Genomic DNA, 18,980 nt, shown 5'->3' with positions numbered 1-18,980 from the left:
GGACCAGTGGCATATAGACTGGAGTTACCTGAGGTGATGCGTGCATTCCATAAGGTTTTCCATGTGTCTATGTTGCGGAAGTGTCTCCATGAGGGTGAGCAGGTGTTGGCTAAGATTCCTGAGGATCTTCAGCCTAACATGACAGTGGAGGCGAGACCAGTGAGGGTTCTCGAGAGAAGGATCAAGGAACTTCGGAAGAAGAAGATTCCTTTGATGAGAGTCCTGTGGGACTGTGATGGTGTTGAGGAGCAGACTTGGGAGCCTGAGGCAAAGATGAAGGCAAGGTTCAAGAAGTGGTATGAGAAGCAACCGCGACTTGAGCTTGTTTAGCCTGGTCCCATCTGTAATCCGTGGCTGGAGCGGGAATGGAGTATTCCAGCCCATCTCTCTTGTTACTCGGTCGCTTGGGGTGGTTGGTTGTGCGACTCAGTACCAAGATGAGGTGGTGTTCGGGGTACAAAGTTTCCGTGAGGCGGGGTTTTGGAGGAAAGTTTCCTGAAATAGAAGTTTTCAAAAGTGGAAAGTTTCCAAAAATGGAAAGTGCTAAATATGGAAAGTTTTACGGGAGTTAGAATTTGTCCATTTTAGCGGTGGAAAGCCTTGGAGGGGCTTGTGTGTGACCTTGGTGGCGGACTTTCGAGTCAGTGTGCCTGTGTGTGGCGGTCTTTTAGACATTGTGTGGCCTTTGTGGCGGGCTGCTTAGCCGTTGTGTGGCCTTTGTGGCGGGCTGTTTAGCCGTTGTGTGGCCTTTGTGGCGGGCTGTTTAGCCGATTGCGTGGCCTTTGTGGCGGGCTGTTTAGCCAGAGTGTCTTTGTGACGGTCCTTCGGGACAGATGGTCTTTGTGACAAGCTTTTTAGCCAGAGTGCCTTTGTGACGGTTCTTCGGGACAAATGGTCTTTGTGACGGGCTTTTTAGCCAGAGTTTCTTTGTGACGGTCCTCTTTAGGACATTTGTTTGGCCTTGGTGGCGGTCCTCTTTAGGACATTTGTTTGGCCTTGGTGGCGGTCCTCTTTAGGACATTTGTTTGGCCTTGGTGGCGGTCCTCTTTAGGACATTTTGTTTAGCCTTGGTGGCGGTCCTCTTTAGGACATTTTGTTTGGCCTTTGTGGCAGCCCTTGTGGCGTGTATATGATCCTTGTGTGGTCATGAGGTATTCCAGTGAGGGGATATGTGGCTGGTAGGACATTGAGATGTTTTTACGCGAGTCACGGGAAGGAAACCTGGCTAGGGATAGGACTCAGACGTGTTCAGAATTGTTTGCTCACGACTCTTGGGGGAATTAGGTTCTCCTAGTACTGCCATATTCTGAGACTTTGTGGCTTGGGAGTATGGTTGGTATATCGACTTTGGATGACGATCCGGGGGCGCGCTGTAGGGTGGCAACCCGAGAGACGAGTTTGGATTTTTCCTCATATATTATGGCATGCGGGCTTAGGCCCGATGAGGAGCCAACATTTGGCATGCAGATTTAGGTCTGATGAGGAGCCAATAAAAACTCAAGGTCTAGGCCTATGAGTAAAGGAAAGTCCAAAAGTCGAGAGCAAATGACGCCTTGAGCGTGAGTCTATCGCCTAGAGGTGACCTTCTGTGGATTAGTCGGAGGAGTGCGGGCAGTGGAGACAGTTGCACGGGAGTCCTTGGCTGATGGTTGTTCGAGATTCGAGGACGAATCTAGTTTGGTGGGGGAGAATTGTAACACCCGTGAACCGGAATCCCGGTTTGGGATGTGCATCGATCGATGCAGTTGGAGCATCGGTCGATGCTGGCTCAAATCTCTGCGTTCTGACTTAAGTCAAACGCTGCGTTTTGGGCAAAAGAGAAAAGAAAACCCTTAGGGTCGTTCCTTTTGTCTCATTAGACGTGTATGGCCGTTTTTGAGATAAAAGAGAAGGGAGAAAGAGTTCTTGAAAGTTCTTGGTGATTTCTGGAGATTTGAGGCGTTTCTTCGTGAGATCTGTAGCTGGGATCATTGTAGGAGCTTCCTAGAGGCTTGTTCTTGTTTGTTTGAGGTTCAGATTCTTCTGTGGCAAAGGTAAGTGCATGACCATGGCTTATCTAAGCTAGAGGACTCTTTAATCTGTGTGTTGTGTGATGTTAGACTTGTTAGATCGTGGCTATGGACGTTAGGAAGCTCTCTTGTGGCTTGTGATCGAGTTTTGTGGTTGTAAGAACGAAGATCTGGCGAGAAGCTTCGGGGAAATCACGGTGCTCGACGTTGCGTCGATCGATGCATATCTTGCATCGGTCGATGCAAGTGCGAGGACGGCGCGTAAAACTCTAGGGTTTTCGTGTTATGTTGAGCATGCGTCGGTCGATGTAGACTGGGTATCGGTCGATGCAAGTTACACTTGCATCGGTCGATGCAGCTTCTGTGTCGATCGATGCTTCCCCATTGGCATCGGTCGATGCATGTGTGGTGTCGGTTAATGCTAAGTCCTGGTTTGTTATTTGCCGTTTGTTGATTGTTGTGTGATGGTTATTGATACTCTATTGCTTGTGTGTATAGCCCAGTAGATGGGAGGATTGCCTTACTGAGTGTTTATAAAATAGTCATGCATTGCAATATGTGTTTGTGGTGCAGGTAAAGGCAAAGTGTGATCGTGGAATCAAGGCAATGAAGAGGAGGATGTTCTAGTGGTTCGCTTGGTTGTCTGGCTTCTGTTAGGTTGCTAGAGTTGAGTCCTAGAATGTTACTTAGGATTGCTGGTTCATTGGTTCATGTTGTTTGGGAACATTGGTTAGGATTGGAATTAATACTCGATATTGTTGATGTTATTGGTTATATTATTTTATTGGATTATTATTGGATATTGATTGGTATTTGGTTATTCCGGTGTTGGTTGTGATTGTGGTTAGGTGGCTAGTGGGTATGGGACCACTAGTTGTTAGTTTATTTATTATATTATATTATTATTTATTATTTACTATTTATTATTTTTGAAAAAAAAGGGTGGGTCATTTCGATTAATCAATAAATAATGAATAAAAAGGTTTAAAAGAATAACATAAGTTATTTAACATAATTTTAGTCGGATATAAATTGTATTATCATTGTAATATAAAATTTTATTGTAAGTACAGAAAATCTTGAAAGAATAATGAACTTAAAAATAAATTTCACTCATTTAAATTTGATTATGATATGAGGTAAAACTAGTACTTATGAGATAACAACATAACAAACATATCTTAAATAATATTGATTAAGTTTTTTTGCAAATTATATTTTATTAATTTTTATTTTTATTTTTAATTTTTACTAAGATATAGATTTGATATAATGTATTAATTGTGTTTGATATAAAATATCTAGTTCTATGCATTAAGATAAAATGTATAATTAAACATTAAATATAGTTTATTATGATGGTCTATATATTTATATGGTACTCCCTGTCCTATAAGAGTTTTTGGGTAAAAACACAAAAATTAATAAACAATAAATATTACTTCCTCCGTTTCAAAATATAGGATGTTTTAGAGAAGTTTGTTGTTTCATTATATAAGATGTTTTCAAATTTCAATGCAACTTTTAGATTAGTTTAGTATTTTATATTATGCAGAATTGTTTCTGATTGGTTGAAATTGTTAAAAGTAATGTCTATCAAAAATTTGTAAATTGTAATCATCATGTTTTCTATTTTACAATTAAAAAAATAATATGGATAAATTTACATGGTATGATGGAGAATTATATATTTGAATCGAATCTTTTCGACGACCCAATGCAAAAATTTGCGAGAAAACCCTAAAACTCTAGAATGGAGAAAAAAATAAAATTGGTGGTTCATGAGGAAGCATTGGTGAACATTTTGGCTCGTTTATCATTGAGGAGCCTTGCGAGATTCATATTAGTGTGCAAAGAATGGAAATCGCTAATCAATTCTGGGTTATTCCGAGAGTTCTACGAGTCACTCAACACGTCATCGTCCTCTTCCGTGTCATGGTCAATCATGAACAGAAGGAACCAAACACTGGCGTTAGAGATTGTAGGACACCATGGATGCAAGAGATGGGGACTTACGGATTCCCTAGGATCTTACATGCATCACAAATCCGACACACCAATGAGGAAAACTTGTATCTTGAGCTGCACGGATGGAATTGTATTGCTTTATACCGAAACCATCGAAGGTGCACCAATGTATCATGTAGGAAACCCCTTGTTGCAACAGTGGGTTCATATCCCTTTTTCTCCACATCTCACGGTTTTTGATGTCGTGAGGTTACAGGAGAACATATTTTTCAGCGACACTGGACTGGTAACAAAGATGGAAAAGGGTATTGTCGTGGGTTACAAGGTAGTGTGGATATTGGTCTCATTTGTGGTATCTGCGAATCTAAGTTTTTTGATATATTCTTCCGAAACAGGAGAGTGGAAAACTGAAAATGTGCATTGTCTTCGTTCCATGCTATGGACTAAATTAAAGTATTCGGTTTCTTTGAACGGGATTCTTCATTGGCTTTCCTCTATTGGTAGCGACATAGACGCAAGTTATGTTGTATCATATGATTTCTATAATGGAGGTGATGTGTGTCATACTATACCTTTTCCTGATCTCTATGAATTATATCCACAAACTCGGCATTTCAAGACAACAATCACAACGTCTGTAGGATTTGTGGTGTATTGCAACGTTTTCTCGGATAATGGAGTCCCTACAATCAAGGTTTGGAGGCTGATCTCTACGGATGATCATCCTAACGCATGGCAACTCTCGTGGAAAGTCAACACCAATTTCGAGTTCGGTGCTGATTATTTTCCCGTGGTGATGCATCCTTTGAACTGTGAGATCCTATATCTGTGGAGTAGGAACAAGAACGCTCTGGTGTTGTTAAACTTGAGGACACACAAGTTTAGGCTTTATAAGGAGTCACCACCGGAGGAGAAGGTGAAAAATGCTGATGGTTGCATCATGAGATTTAATGGTTGCAAGGAGTATATGGACTCTATCTACTCAATTTATGTCAATGGCATTCTCGGTTGTGTTCACAATCTCTACTTTTCAGCGTACGTGCTCCCACGCTGGCTAAACCCGCTCCCTCAACGTTCTTCTTGATTATCTATGTTTCTTAGTTTTTTCTTCTTTTCAGTTTTTGAGTTTTTCTTTTATTTTATATGATACACAAGTTCGTATGTATTGACAGAAACCATGTTTATTAGGATTTACGTGGCTGGTTATCCAATTGATTTGTGTCTCAGTCTTGAAACATTTGATGGGGTGTGTTCTACCATAGTGGTTTGGCGTCTTAACTCTTAGTTAACAACTTTTTGGTAATTTTCACTATCTGGACTGAAGTTATAAAAAAATACAATTCCAATGACTGAGATGGATTAGCATGCTACCTGAACTTCTCTTTATCATGATTCATTAAGGAGATATTCAGTCGAAAATAAATCATCTTCACTGCTCTTGCAGATATATTTACTAAAACGTTAAAGACACTTGATGAGTGTCGAAGGATCCCGATTTTGCCCAAGTCAAATAATTCATAGTTTCGAGTGGTTTTGAGGAGATCAATACCAGACCACAACACAAAGAGAGAGAATGCTCCATCCTGAGAAGCTGAAGAACATGCTACATTTTCTGAAGGTCAAAGCCTATTCTTTGACCACTCAATAGGAACCTTTCCCTTTTCAACAAATTTTAAATTTTCAATAAGTTGATTGATATTGATTATCATATTCACCATTATCAAAATACAAATCTGTGACTGCTTTAATCTTCTCAACTAGAAGAGTTACCGGCACACTTGTGCGGGCAAAACTTTTTTTAAAACAATTATCGTCTAAATTTTTTTGTGGTCAAATAAATCACTAATTCAATTCTTTTATACGCTTGTGTGGACAAATATATTTTTAAAAAATACAACTAATTTAATAAACCAAAAAGTAATTAATTATAAGACTAAAAACCAAAAAGTAATTTAACTAATTTAACTAATTTAACAAACCAAAAAGTAATTAATTATTTTAAGCTTTACATTATGGATTCACTTGACTACTCTCTTCATATAATTTTGTTTATTTTTAGTATGTTAAGCTATAAATACTTGATTCTGTGACTACTCCCATCTGATATGTTTCGATAATGTATTTTTTTTTAATGGTTTTAATTTCATAAGGTATTTTCTCTCTTTAATACTATGTCATTGCTAAATAACAAAGAAATAAAACAACAAATTTATGACGTAAAAAAACTACAAATATGTATATTAAAAATACTCAATACATAATTATAAGTTATAACTACAAATAAAACTTGTTTTATTCATAATTATACTCCTAGAGTCATTTGTTAATTAAACATAATCAAATAAAAATTTGTTAATTATACATAATCACGGAATCATATATGTTAATTTATTATCTTTTTGCATTTTATTTTGTTAATTGATAAATAGTTAAATCCTATAAAACCTAAACCATAAATCATATACCCTAAACCATAAATCTAAACACTTTAGACTTTTATTCTTAAACATTTTTATTATTTATCAATTAACATAATAAAATGCTAAAAAATATTCTCATACAGATATTCTTAAATATTCATAAATTCATAATATATATAAGTTTTCTTACTCTATTAACAATCAATATATAATAATTTTATGGATTTATGAATATTTAAGATAAAAATATATAAATTCAAACTTGTAAAAACCTTTTTAATGTTCTCAATAAGTTTTAAATATTTTTACATTTTATTTTGTTAATTGAAAATAGTGAATTGTATTTCAAGATTGAACCCTAAACCCTAAATCTTATACCCTAAAGGGTTTAGGGTATAGGGTTCAATCTTGAAACATGTTTCATTATTTAGAAATTAACAAAATAAAATGTAAATTTTTTATTGTAATACTAATAATAATAACATATAGTAGGAATAAATATAAAATTACATATTATGAGTTATAATACTTAACTACATACTAAAAAAAATACTATAAACTAAAATAACCATTTTGCAAATGGAGTTGATGATAAGTGTTATATGTCAAAAAAAGAGTTTTAGAACATATATTTTATTTTCATTAATTTAAAACATATTGGAAAATTAACCTACTAATTAAAATTGAAAGAAAAAATAGCAAAAAATGCTAAAATCTAAAATGCAAATAAAAATTGTCATTGGCTAACAGCTAACTCATTAAGAGAAGGATCCCACTGCGTTTAATATAGACCGTTGATTGCAGTGAATCCAATAGACACAAACTTTAATCCCTATTTAGTATTTGATTGGCTAAGCGGTTAAAGTAAGGATCACATAATGTGTAATATGAACCGTTGATTAAAATAAATCTAACGGACACTAACCCTATTATCTTTTCTTTTCACTCACTCTCCTCTTTAGTCTTTTCTCTTACTCTTCATCGACTATCAAATTATTTTCGAGTCAGGAATCACAGAGAAGAAAGAGTTCTTAGCTTGAGAGATTGTGTGCTAAGAACTTATTGATATCATAAAAGTGGAGCATCGTGGTGAATGTTGGGCATAATTTTATCATTATAAAATTAGTAAATATAATTTGTTCAGTCAATGCATATTTTACTGGATAAAGTCAACATAAACATGAATTTATCTTGGCTAAGGAAAATATTCTTGATTGGGTTAATGAGCTGAGAATCTCGCGACTGACTGTATCACGAAACCGAGAATCTCGCGACTGACTGTATCACAAGACCGAGAATCTCGCGACTGACTCTATCACGAGACCGAGAATCTCGTGAATAGCTTCATCAATAGACCAAGAGTCTAGCGACCGACATCGTTAATGGGCCAAGAGCCTCGTAACCGACTTTATTATGGATAGGATCAGGAAGCCCCAAGAGATATCCTAAGGGATTAGGGTAAAGGAACCTCTATATAAGGGAGAGCAGCCTCCACGAGAGGATCCATCGAGAACAAAGCAAGAGACTTAAAACACAAGACACACGATTCAACTCAAGAGCGCGTCTAGGGTTTATTGATTGATTCACTGTGTCTTGAATTCTTGTACTTGAACTCGAGACTTTGATTAATAAAAACAACTATTCAACATCTGTTTCTTGTTTCCGTAGTCTTTAAACGAATCGATTAATTTTGCCCAAACAGTGAATACTCTTGGAGAGAGGCCCGTGGCGTTTGCAGAGAAAGAAGTGTACTCTAGGAGATTCTTGCAAATAAAGGCTGCAAATAGTTGCTTAAAATTAAAAAAATGAGTTGAATAAAATTGAGTTGGAAAATATTCAATTCATTCATCTCCAAAATAGTGGTTGAACAAGTTGAACATTTTTGCTGTAGGATTAGTTTATTTTTTCAACTTTTTAGGTTGAATGGGTTGAATAGATTTTTCCAACTTCTTCAACCTCTTCCAATCAAATGGTGAAACTTGGTTGAATAATTTTTTTCAACTCCTTCAACCTTTTCAAGTATGCAACCATTTTGCACCTAAAGAATGATTTTTGCAGCTTTGTGATAGGAAGAACACGACACCATTTTTTTTCTTTTCCACAATGTATTTTATATTCTTTGTAATAGAATTTTATAAAATGTTATCAAAAATTTGTAAATTGTCAATTGATAGAGCATTGTTAATTGATAGAATTATAAAAATACATTCTAAGTCCTGGTTTGTTATTTGCTGTTTGTTGATTGCTGTGTGATGGTTATTGATACTCTATTGCTTGTGTGTATAGCCCAGTAGATGGGAGGATTGCCTTACTGAGTGTTTATAAAATACTCATGCATTGCAATATGTGTTTGTGGTGCAGGTAAAGGCAAAGTGTGATCGTGGAATCAAGGCAATGAAGATGAGGATGTTCTAGTGGTTCGCTTGGTTGTCTGGCTTCTGTTAGGTTGCTAGAGTTGAGTCCTAGAATGTTGCTTAGGATTGCTGGTTCATTGGTTTATGTTGTTTGGGAACATTGGTTAGGATTGGAATTAATACTGGATATTGTTGATGTTATTGGTTATATTATTTTATTGGATTATTATTGGATATTGATTGGTTTTTGGTTATTCCGCTGTCATGTAGGAACAAGGTTCAAGTCTACCGGTCTGTTAGGATGCCTCAGCTGCATACATCGCTGCACTTCCCTATTTTTATGCGGGGCTTAGCAAAAAAGGATTAGGCGCTGTTGGTTGTGATTGTGGTTAGGTGGCTAGTGGGTATGGGACCACTAGTTGTTAGTTTTTTTATTATATTATATTATTATTTATTATTTATTATTACTTTTAAAAAGGTCGGTCCTTTCATTTTGGTATCAAAGCCCTTACGGTTCTAGGTTTGGGTTCACTAGGTTTTTGTTGTAGATGTTTGGGATTGCATGTCTTGATTGATCATGTGAGTTAGTCAATTGTGTGTTGCATGGAGTCCTAGAACATCCTCTTCGAGCCGATTGTGTGATTCCACGGTGAGTTTATGTTTCTGTGTTAAATAGTAATTGTTTGCTTAGCCTTCTGTTCATGGTAGTGCAAAGATGGTTAGAGATGAGGCTGTGGCTGGTCGAGGTCGTGGACGCAGACGTGGTCGTGGGCGCGGACGTGGTCGTGGTAGGGGCAGAGTCCCAGTGGTTAGTGAGACCGAGGACCAGAGTGTGACGGCTGAGGGTGTTGGCGAGTCGCAGGGTGTTCCGGGGGATTCCGTGAGTGTGGCAGGAGGGGGCGGTGTTGACGCTCCAGTGGCCGGTGATGCTAAGGTCCCGGGTGTGGGAGTCCCAGCGGGTGGAGTCCCTGGTACCGACTTTGCGGCTATGCTAGCAGAGGTGTTAGCGCGGTTACCACTAGCGGTACTGGCTCAGGCTCAGGTAGTGCCACCAGTGGTGGCGGAGGAGCGGCAGCCAGTGGTTGCGGATGTGGGAGAGCATGGACGTTATTTGTCTATGCTCAAGGAGATGAATGGTCTGTTCACTGAGAGGTTTTTGGGCGGTACAGATCCTACTACTGCAGATGCTTGGAGGACGAGTGTGGAACGTAATTTCTATACTCTGAGATGTCCTGAGGAGTTTTGGGTGGACATAGGGGTCTAATTTTTGGATGGTGATGCTGAGTTGTGGTGGAGATCAGTGGCTGCTAGGAGAGTGCAGCGGGAGATGGCTTGGGCTGACTTCGTCTTGGAGTTCAACCGCAAGTATTTTCCTAGGGAGGCATTGGACCGGTTGGAGGTGCAGTTCCTTCAGATATTTCAGGGGACGCGGTCAGTGCGGGAGCTGGACTTGGAGTTCAGTCGACTCCTATGTTATGGGGGTCGGGCTATGGAGTCTGAGGAGGCTCAGATCAGGAGGTTTTTGAGTGCTCTACGGGATGACTTGAGGGTTCACTGTAGAGGGCGAAGTTATGCTACGCGTACAGAGCTGGTTGAGACTGCAGCAGAGATTGAGGAGGATATCCAGGCACAGTCAGTGGCGGTTGCTCCAGCAGTTCAGCCTAGTAGGGCTCAGCAGCAGGGTTGTTCTAGCAGGGGCGGTAGGCATGCTCAGGGAACCAAGAGGAAGTGGGAGGCTACGCAGAAGCCGAGTGGTGCGAGTTGCTTCGGTTGTGGGAGCAAGGATCACAGGGTTGCTAGTTTTCCCAAGAGGAGTGTTCCGACGACAAGGCCTCGAGTATGTTATCATTGTAGGGAGACAGGGCACATCAGGCCTTTTTGTCCCAAGTTGCAGCCAGCAGCAGTGGCAGCGTTGCAGCAGGTGCAGCCTGGAGGTCAGCAGGTGGCACGGATTGAGCAGGTGTGAAACAACCCGTCCCGTTTTTTTTTTTTTTTTTAATACCTTAATTTACTAGTGGTCCCATACCCACTAACATCCTAACAACAATATCAATAACCGCGGATCCAACAACTCATCAATCCTCGGGAGAGGGTACTTGTTCTTCACAGTAACTCGGTTCAAACCCCGATAGTCGATACACAACCGAAAACTCCCGTCCTTCTTCTTAACAAACAGCACCGGAGCTCCCCACGGTGAACAACTAGGACGGATAAAAACCTTACTCAACAAATCCTCCAGCTGCTTCTTCAGCTCTGCCATCTCTGCTGGAGCCATCTTGTAAGGAGCCTTGGATAACGGCATCGTCCCCGGTTCCAGCTCAATAGTAAAAGGATCCGACCGAGATGGTGGTAATCCCTGCAATGACTAAAACACATCCTCAAAGTCCTCCACTACCGGAATGCCGCTAACAAGTCTCGGATGAGACCAGTGTCGACCGATGCTACAAGTGAAGCGCCGATCGATGCCACGAAAACGGGTGCCGACCCATACTGAAAATGAAACAACCCTTCCCGTTTTTTTTTTTTTAATACCTTAATTTACTAGTGGTCCCATACCCACTAACATCCTAACAACAATCAATAACCGCAGATAACCAAATAAAACAATCTCCATTAAACCAAAAGAATACCAACAACAATAATCCAATAACCAAAAATGAAATAGCAAGGTTCCAACATCCTACAATGCTCTATCAACTCAATACTAGCAACCTAACAATAGCTAGACCACAATCAATCAAGCCTCTAGAACATCCTCCTCCTCATCGCCTTTGATCCCACGATCACACTTTTCCTTTACCTGCACACCACAAACAACAATTGAGATGCGTAAGTATTATCACAAATACTTAGTGAGGCCGTCCTCCCATCTACTAGGTTATACACACAAGCATATGAGACCCTCATGTTTAAGCAAAAAAAACAACACACAACAATACATCAAACCAGGAAAAACAAGTCTCGGATGAGACCAGTGTCGACCGATGCTACAAGTGAAGCGCCGATCAATGCCACAAAAACGGGTGCCGACCGATACTGAAGGGTGTCGATCGATGCTCCACCCAAGAGGTGTCGACCGATGCCCCTCAAAACGGTGTCCATCGATGCCAAAACTGCAGACGCGAACTGCACGAACACGAACGTCGAATCCCAATTCCAATCATCCCGATTTCGTCCCCAAACTCACCCAATTGCCACACAAACCTATGGGAAACTCAAGAACAACACACCCAAGCAAGCAAACACCACAAAAAGACAAAGAACAGCCAAAACAAAAGAGATCTCATGCTTAGATCAACCATGGTCAAGCACTCACCTCAAAAACAAGAAGATTGGTTTGAGAAATGATGGAATCAACACCTCCAGAAGCTTCTCCTTCGTTCCCAACAACAGCTATCACTTCTACAGCCTCAGATCTCTCCAAAATCTCCAAGAACAAGCCTAGAAAATCACAAAAAACGTTTTTCTCTCTTTTCTCTCTTTTTCTCACTTAACGGCGACCAAAAATGAGACTTCCCAAAACCCTTACTTCGTTTCTAGCCCTTAAAACCACGATTAGGGATTTAACCGAACCAAACCGAACCAAACAGCAATTAAAACGAACCCGACCAAACCGGAACACATGGTGTCGATCGATGCACCAAGGGTGTCGATCGACACCCACACCAAAATTACAAAAATTGGTTCGCGGATGTTACAATTCTCCCCCACCAATAAGGATTCGGCCTCGAATCCAGCAACACCGTCCATCCGTCAAGGACCTCCGTGCCACCGTCATCACGGCCCGCACGTCCTCCGACCGAACTAATCACCGTCAGCCAAGGTTTCCCGTGCACTGTCGCAACAGCCTGCACACCTCCGACTGAACCATGAGGTCTCCCTCTAGCCAATACACTCGCATCAAAGACACTATTTGCTCACAACTTAGTGCTTCCCCCGTCAGTGGTCGCAACCAACGAATCATGCCGGCTCGTTGTCAGGCCAACCGCCTTAAGCTACGGCATCGAGGAAGTCACTCACACACACTCCCCCGCTCTCGGGTTGCAACCCTCGAGACATACCGGCTCAGTGCTGAGCCTCAACTCACAGCTACGGTATCCAGGGAGTCTCAAATATCCCGCTCTTGGGCCGTCACCCTCGAGCACGCTCTCGGATCGTCATCCGAGGCATCATACCACTCCCACTCTCTGGTCACAAAGTCTATCGAGCTATCGGTATCACATGAGTTGGGCCCACACGGCCTTGAGCAAAAGCAAATCTGATGCCATCGAGTATCTCCCGGCTAGATCTACCTCAACACTTCCCACAAAAATTCCCTTTTAGAAACTTTCTAATTCTGGAAACTTTACTTTTGTGGAAACTTTCTATTTATGGAAACTTCCAAAAATAGAAACCCGAGTTATTTCTCTTTTCCCATGACAACAACAGTCAACACAAAGAAAAATACTCAACTTATTAATCCCAAAAATGTCATAATCGTTACAACCTCAACGAAAATACAATAGAAAAAATAAGATACAACAATCCAATTCATCAACCTGCATCCCGAGCACCACCTCATCTTGGTACTTAGTCGCACAACCAACCACCCCTAAGCGACCAAGTATCAAGAGAGATGGGCTGGAATACTCCATACCCGCTCCAGCCACGGACTACAACTCGGACCCGGCTAGACAAGCTCAAGTCGCGGCCTGCTTCTCGAACCACTTCTTAAACCTTGCCTTCATCCTCGCCTCGGGCTCCCAAGTCTGCTCCTCTACTCCATCACAGTCCCACAGGACTCTCATCAAAGGAATCTTCCTCTTCCGAAGTTCCTAGACTCTCCTCCCAAGTACCCTCAAAGGTCTCGCCTCCAACGTCAAGTTGGGCTGAAGATCCTCAGGAATCTTAGGCAACAACCGATCACCCTCGTGAAGACAATTCCTCAGCATCAACACATGAAATACGTTGTGGAACGCACGCATAACCTCAGGCAACTCCAGCCGGTATGCCACTGGCCCCACCCGCTCAACCACTCTGAACGGACCCATGTACCTCGGACTCAACTTAGTGTCTGTCAATGACATGTTCGGACCCCGCAACATGGCCATCTTGAGATACACTCTATCACCAACCTGAAACTCAAGATCCTTTCTCCTCCTATCAGCATAACTCTTCTGCCGATCCTGAGCCTCCTTCATGTTCAGCCTCAGAACCCGGATCTTCTCTGAGGTCTCCTGAACAAAATCTGCACCATATATGCTCCTCTCCCCCACCTGAGTCCAACATAATGGTGTACGACACGGCCTCCCATACAAAGCCTCATAAGGAGCCATCCCAATACTAGCCTGGTAGCTGTTGTTATAAGCAAACTCCACCAAGCTCAAATGATCTGCCCAATGACCACCCAGTCCAACACGCACATCCTTAGTAAATCCTCCAGAATTTGGATCGTCCTCTCTGACTGACCGTCCGTCTGAGGATGGTAGGCTGTACTCATATGCACCTTTGTGCCCATATCTGCCTGAAACTCCCTCCAGAACACCGAGGTGAACTTGGAATCCCTATCAGACACAATACTAGCAGGCACACCATGCAATCTAACTATCTCCCTCACATACTTCTTGGCCAAAACCGCTGCTCCATCAGTTTTCTTGATGGCCAGAAAATGCGCAGACTTAGTCAAACGGTCCACAATGACCCAAATCGCATCAAACGTCCTCGACACAGGCAAACCCACCACGAAGTCCATCGTGATAAAATCCCACTTCCACTCTGGAATGGGCAAACTCTGTAATAATCCACCAGGAACCTGATGCTCCGCCTTCACTAATTGGCAAGTGTCACACTTTGCCACCCAGTCAGCTACGTCCTTCTTCATCCCGACCCAGTGATAATACCGCTTGAGGTCACGGTACATCTTAGTCGTCCCTGGATGAATAGAGAACTTGCTCGAATGAGCCTCCCTCAGTATCTCCTGCCTCAACTCCTCACCCTTGGACACACAAACTCGACCATGCACAAGGATAGTACCATTAGCAGAAACCTGATACTCTGAACCCGCAGCTCTAGAGGCATTCACCAGCCCCTCATCGCTCTCCTGAGCTAACCGCACTCTGCTCAACAAATCCGCTCGATCAGCTGCCTCCAAACCCAAAGGCTCCAATGAGATAGCACACAAACTCAATGCACTAATCTCACCTACCAACACCTCCATATCCTGCTCCTGAGCCGAAGCCGCCCGCTTCCGACTCAAGGCATCTGCAACCAGGTTAGCTTTACCAGGATGGTAAGCTATGTCCAAATCATAATCCGCTACTAACTCCATCCAACGCCTCTGCCTCAAATTCAGCTCAGGCTGAGTAAAAATGTACTTCAGACTCTTGTGATCTGTAAATACCTGTACCTTCCAACCATACAGATAAGATCTCCAAATCTTCAGTGCAAAGATCACTGCTGCCATCTCCAAATCATGAGTAGGATAATTAGCTTCATGCTTCCTCAACTGCCGCGAAGCATAGGCTATAACCTTCCCCTGCTGCATAAGCACACAACCCAACCCCACTCCAGAAGCATCTGTATACACAACAAAAGGCTCATTCTGCTCAGGCAGTGCTAACACCGGCGTGGTAGTCAACATCTGCTTGAGGCTTGCAAAACTCGCCTCACACTCCGGTGACCACACAAATGGAACCTCCTTCCCGGTAAGCTTAGTCATCGGCTGTGCCATACTCGTAAAACCCTCGAAAACTCCGAATCTCAGTGGCACTCTGGGCCTCGGCCACTCCCTGATGGACTGAATCTTCTCTGGATCCACTGAAAATCCCTCAGCTGAAACAATGTGACCCAAGAACCCCATCTCACGCTGCCAGAAACTGCACTTACTCAGCTTAGCAAACAACCACTGCTCCTGCAGCTTCTCCAGAACTGCTCTCAGATGTACTGCATGCTCCTCAGAACTCTTGGAAAATACCAGAATGTCGTCGATGAAAATGATGACTGACACGTCCAGAAACTCCTGAAACACGCTGTTCATCAATCTCATAAACGCAGCTGGTGCGTTAGTCAACCCTAAAGGCATCACCACAAACTCATAATGCCCATATCTCGTCCTGAAAGCCGTCTTCCTCACATCTGCCTCATGTATCGGAATCTGATGATAACCTGAAGCCAAGTCGATCTTGGAGAACCAAGTAGCACCCCTCAACTGATCCAACAACTCATCAATCCTCGGGAGAGGGTACTTGTTCTTCACAGTAACTCGGTTCAAACCCCGATAGTCGATACACAACCGAAAACTCCCGTCCTTCTTCTTAACAAACAGCACCGGAGCTCCCCACGGTGAACAACTAGGACGGATAAAACCCTTACTCAACAAATCCTCCAGTTGCTTCTTCAACTCTGCCATCTCTGCTGGAGCCATCCTGTAAGGAGCCTTGGATAACGGCATCGTCCCCGGTTCCAGCTCAATAGTAAAAAGGATCCGACCGAGATGGTGGTAATCCCTGCAATGACTGAAACACATCCTCAAAGTCCTCCACTACCAGAATGCCGCTAACAAGTCTTGGATGAGACCAGTGTCGACCGATGCTACAAGTGAAGCGCCGATCGATGCCACGAAAACGGGTGCCGACCGATACTGAAACAACCCTTCCCGTTTATTTTTTATTTTTAATACCTTAATTTACTAGTGGTCCCATACCCACTAACATCCTAACAACAATCAATAACCGCGGATAACCAAATAAAACAATCTCCATTAAACCAAAAGAATACCGACAACAATAATCCAATAACCAAAAATGAAATAGCAAGGTTCCAACATCCTACAATGCTCTATCAACTCAATACTAGCAACCTAACAATAGCTAGACCACAATCAATCAAGCCTCTAGAACATCCTCCTCCTCATCGCCTTTGATCCCACGATCACACTTTTCCTTTACCTGCACACCACAAACAACAATTGAGATGCGTAAGTATTATCACAAATACTTAGTGAGGCCGTCCTCCCATCTACTAGGTTATACACACAAGCATATGAGACCCTCATGTTTAAGCAAAAAAAACAACACACAACAATACATCAAACCAGGAAAAACAAGTCTCGGATGAGACCAGTGTCGACCGATGCTACAAGTGAAGCGCCGATCGATGCCACAAAAACGGGTGCCGACCGATACTGAAGGGTGTCGATCGATGCTCCACCAAAGAGGTGTCGACCGATGCCCCTCAAAATGGTGTCCATCGATGCCAAAACTGCAGACGCGAACTGCACGAACACGAACGTCGAATCCCAATTCCAATCATCCCGATTTCGTCCCCAAACTCACCCAATTGCCACACAAACCTATGGGAAACTCAAGAGCAACACACCCAAGCAAGCAAACACCACAAAAAGACAAAGAACAGCCAAAACAAAAGAGATCTCATGCTTAGATCAACCATGGTCAAGCACTCACCTCAAAAACAAGAAGATTGGTTTGAGAAACGATGGAATCAACACCTCCAGAAGCTTCTCCTTTGTTCCCAGCAACAGCTATCACTTCTACAGCCTCAGATCTCTCCAAAATCTCCAAGAACAAGCCCAGAAAATCACAAAAAATGTTTTTCTCTCTTTTCTCTCTTTTTCTCACTTAATGGCGACCAAAAATGAGACTTCCCAAAACCCTTACTTTGTTTTTAGCCCTTAAAACCACGATTAGGGATTTAATTGAACCAAACCGAACCAAACAGCAATTAAAACGAACCCGACCAAACCGGAACACATGGTGTCGATCGATGCACCAAGGGTGTCGATCGACACCCACACCAAAATTACAAAAATTGGTTCACGGATGTTACAAGGTGCTACGGGTTTACACGACAGCTGAGACTGGTGGAACTAGTGCTGGGGCGATCACATATATATTTTCTGGTACTTAAACTTTGTGAATTTTAGTAGGTTCATATTGTATATGTTTCCTGTGATAAAGTGTTAGGTTCTCAGCACATGAGGTTTGTGTAGGGACCTTGTTGGTGGGCGGGTTTAAGTCCCATGTTATGTTTGATTCTGGAGCTTCGCATAGCTTCATTACTCCAGAGTGTGCAGAGTGTGCGGGGATCAGCGGGGATCCTGGAGAGCGTGCAGGAGTTGTCAGAGTTGCGGGAGGCGAGTTCCTGAGAGTGATTGGTCGGGCTAGAGAAATTGATGTTCAGATCGCAGGAGAGTCGTGGCCAGCAGATTTGCTTATCAGTCCAGTGGAGCTGTATGATGTTATTCTCGGGATGGATTGGTTGCATCGGCATAGGGTGCATTTGGATTGCCATTTGGGTAGAGTGGAGTTTAAGCGTTCAGAAGGGAAGTTGGTATTCCAGGGTATTAGACCGACTTCGGGGAGTCTTGTGATCTCAGCCATTCAGGCTGGGAAGATGATCGAGATGGGCCGTGAGGCTTATTTGGTTACTATATCTATGCCAGAGTCAGTGGGGAAGTCTACGGTTAGCGGTATTCCAGTAGTGGAGGAGTTTGAGGATGTGTTTCAGTCTTTGCAGTGATTACCACCATCTCGGTCGGATCCTTTTACCATTGAACTGGAACCGGGGGCGACACCGTTATCCAAACCTCCTTACAGAATGGCTTCAGCAGAGATGGCAGAGCTGAAGAAGCAGCTAGAGGATTTGTTGAGTAAGGGTTTCATCCGTCCTAGTGTATCACCGTGGGGAGTGCCGGTGTTGTTTGTGAAGAAGAAGGATGGGAGTTTTAGGTTGTGTATCGATTATTGGGGTTTGAACCGGGTCACTGTGAAGAACAAGTATCCTCTTCCTAGGATCGATGAGTTGTTGGATCAATTGAGAGGTGCTACTTGGTTCTCCAAGGCAGATCTGCCGTCGGGTTATCATCAGATACCGATAGATGAGGCAGATGTGAGGAAGACTGCTTTCAGGACGAGGTATGGGCATTATGAGTTTGTGATGATGCCTTTCGGGTTGACTAACGCACCAGCAGCGTTTATGAGATTGATGAACAGCGTGTTTCAGGAGTTTCTGGATGTGTCTGTCATCATTTTCATCGACGATATCCTGGTTTATTCTAAGAGTCCTGAGGAGCATGCAGTGCATTTGAGGGCAGTTATGGAGAAGCTGCGGGAGCAGAAGTTGTTTGCTAAGTTGAGCAAGTGCAGTTTTTGGCAGCGTGAGATGGGCTTTATGGGTCACATTGTTTCTGCAAAGGGGGTTTCTGTGGATCCAGAGAAGATTCAGGCTATCAG

The 18,980-nt window shown here is 42.5% G+C and overlaps 1 pseudogene; it reads left to right on the top strand.

The window, feature by feature from the left end:
• The first annotated feature begins 3,762 nt into the window (after positions 1-3,762).
• On the top strand, positions 3,763-5,061 carry LOC104752312 (putative F-box protein At3g23950 pseudogene; annotated as a pseudogene).
• The last annotated feature ends 13,919 nt before the right edge of the window (positions 5,062-18,980 follow it).

This window comes from Camelina sativa, chromosome 2 (assembly GCF_030686135.1).
Source record: "Camelina sativa cultivar CO46 ecotype springtype chromosome 2, ASM3068613v1".
NCBI lineage: Eukaryota > Viridiplantae > Streptophyta > Magnoliopsida > Brassicales > Brassicaceae > Camelina > Camelina sativa.
This window is presented reverse-complemented; position numbering and strand designations above follow the sequence as displayed.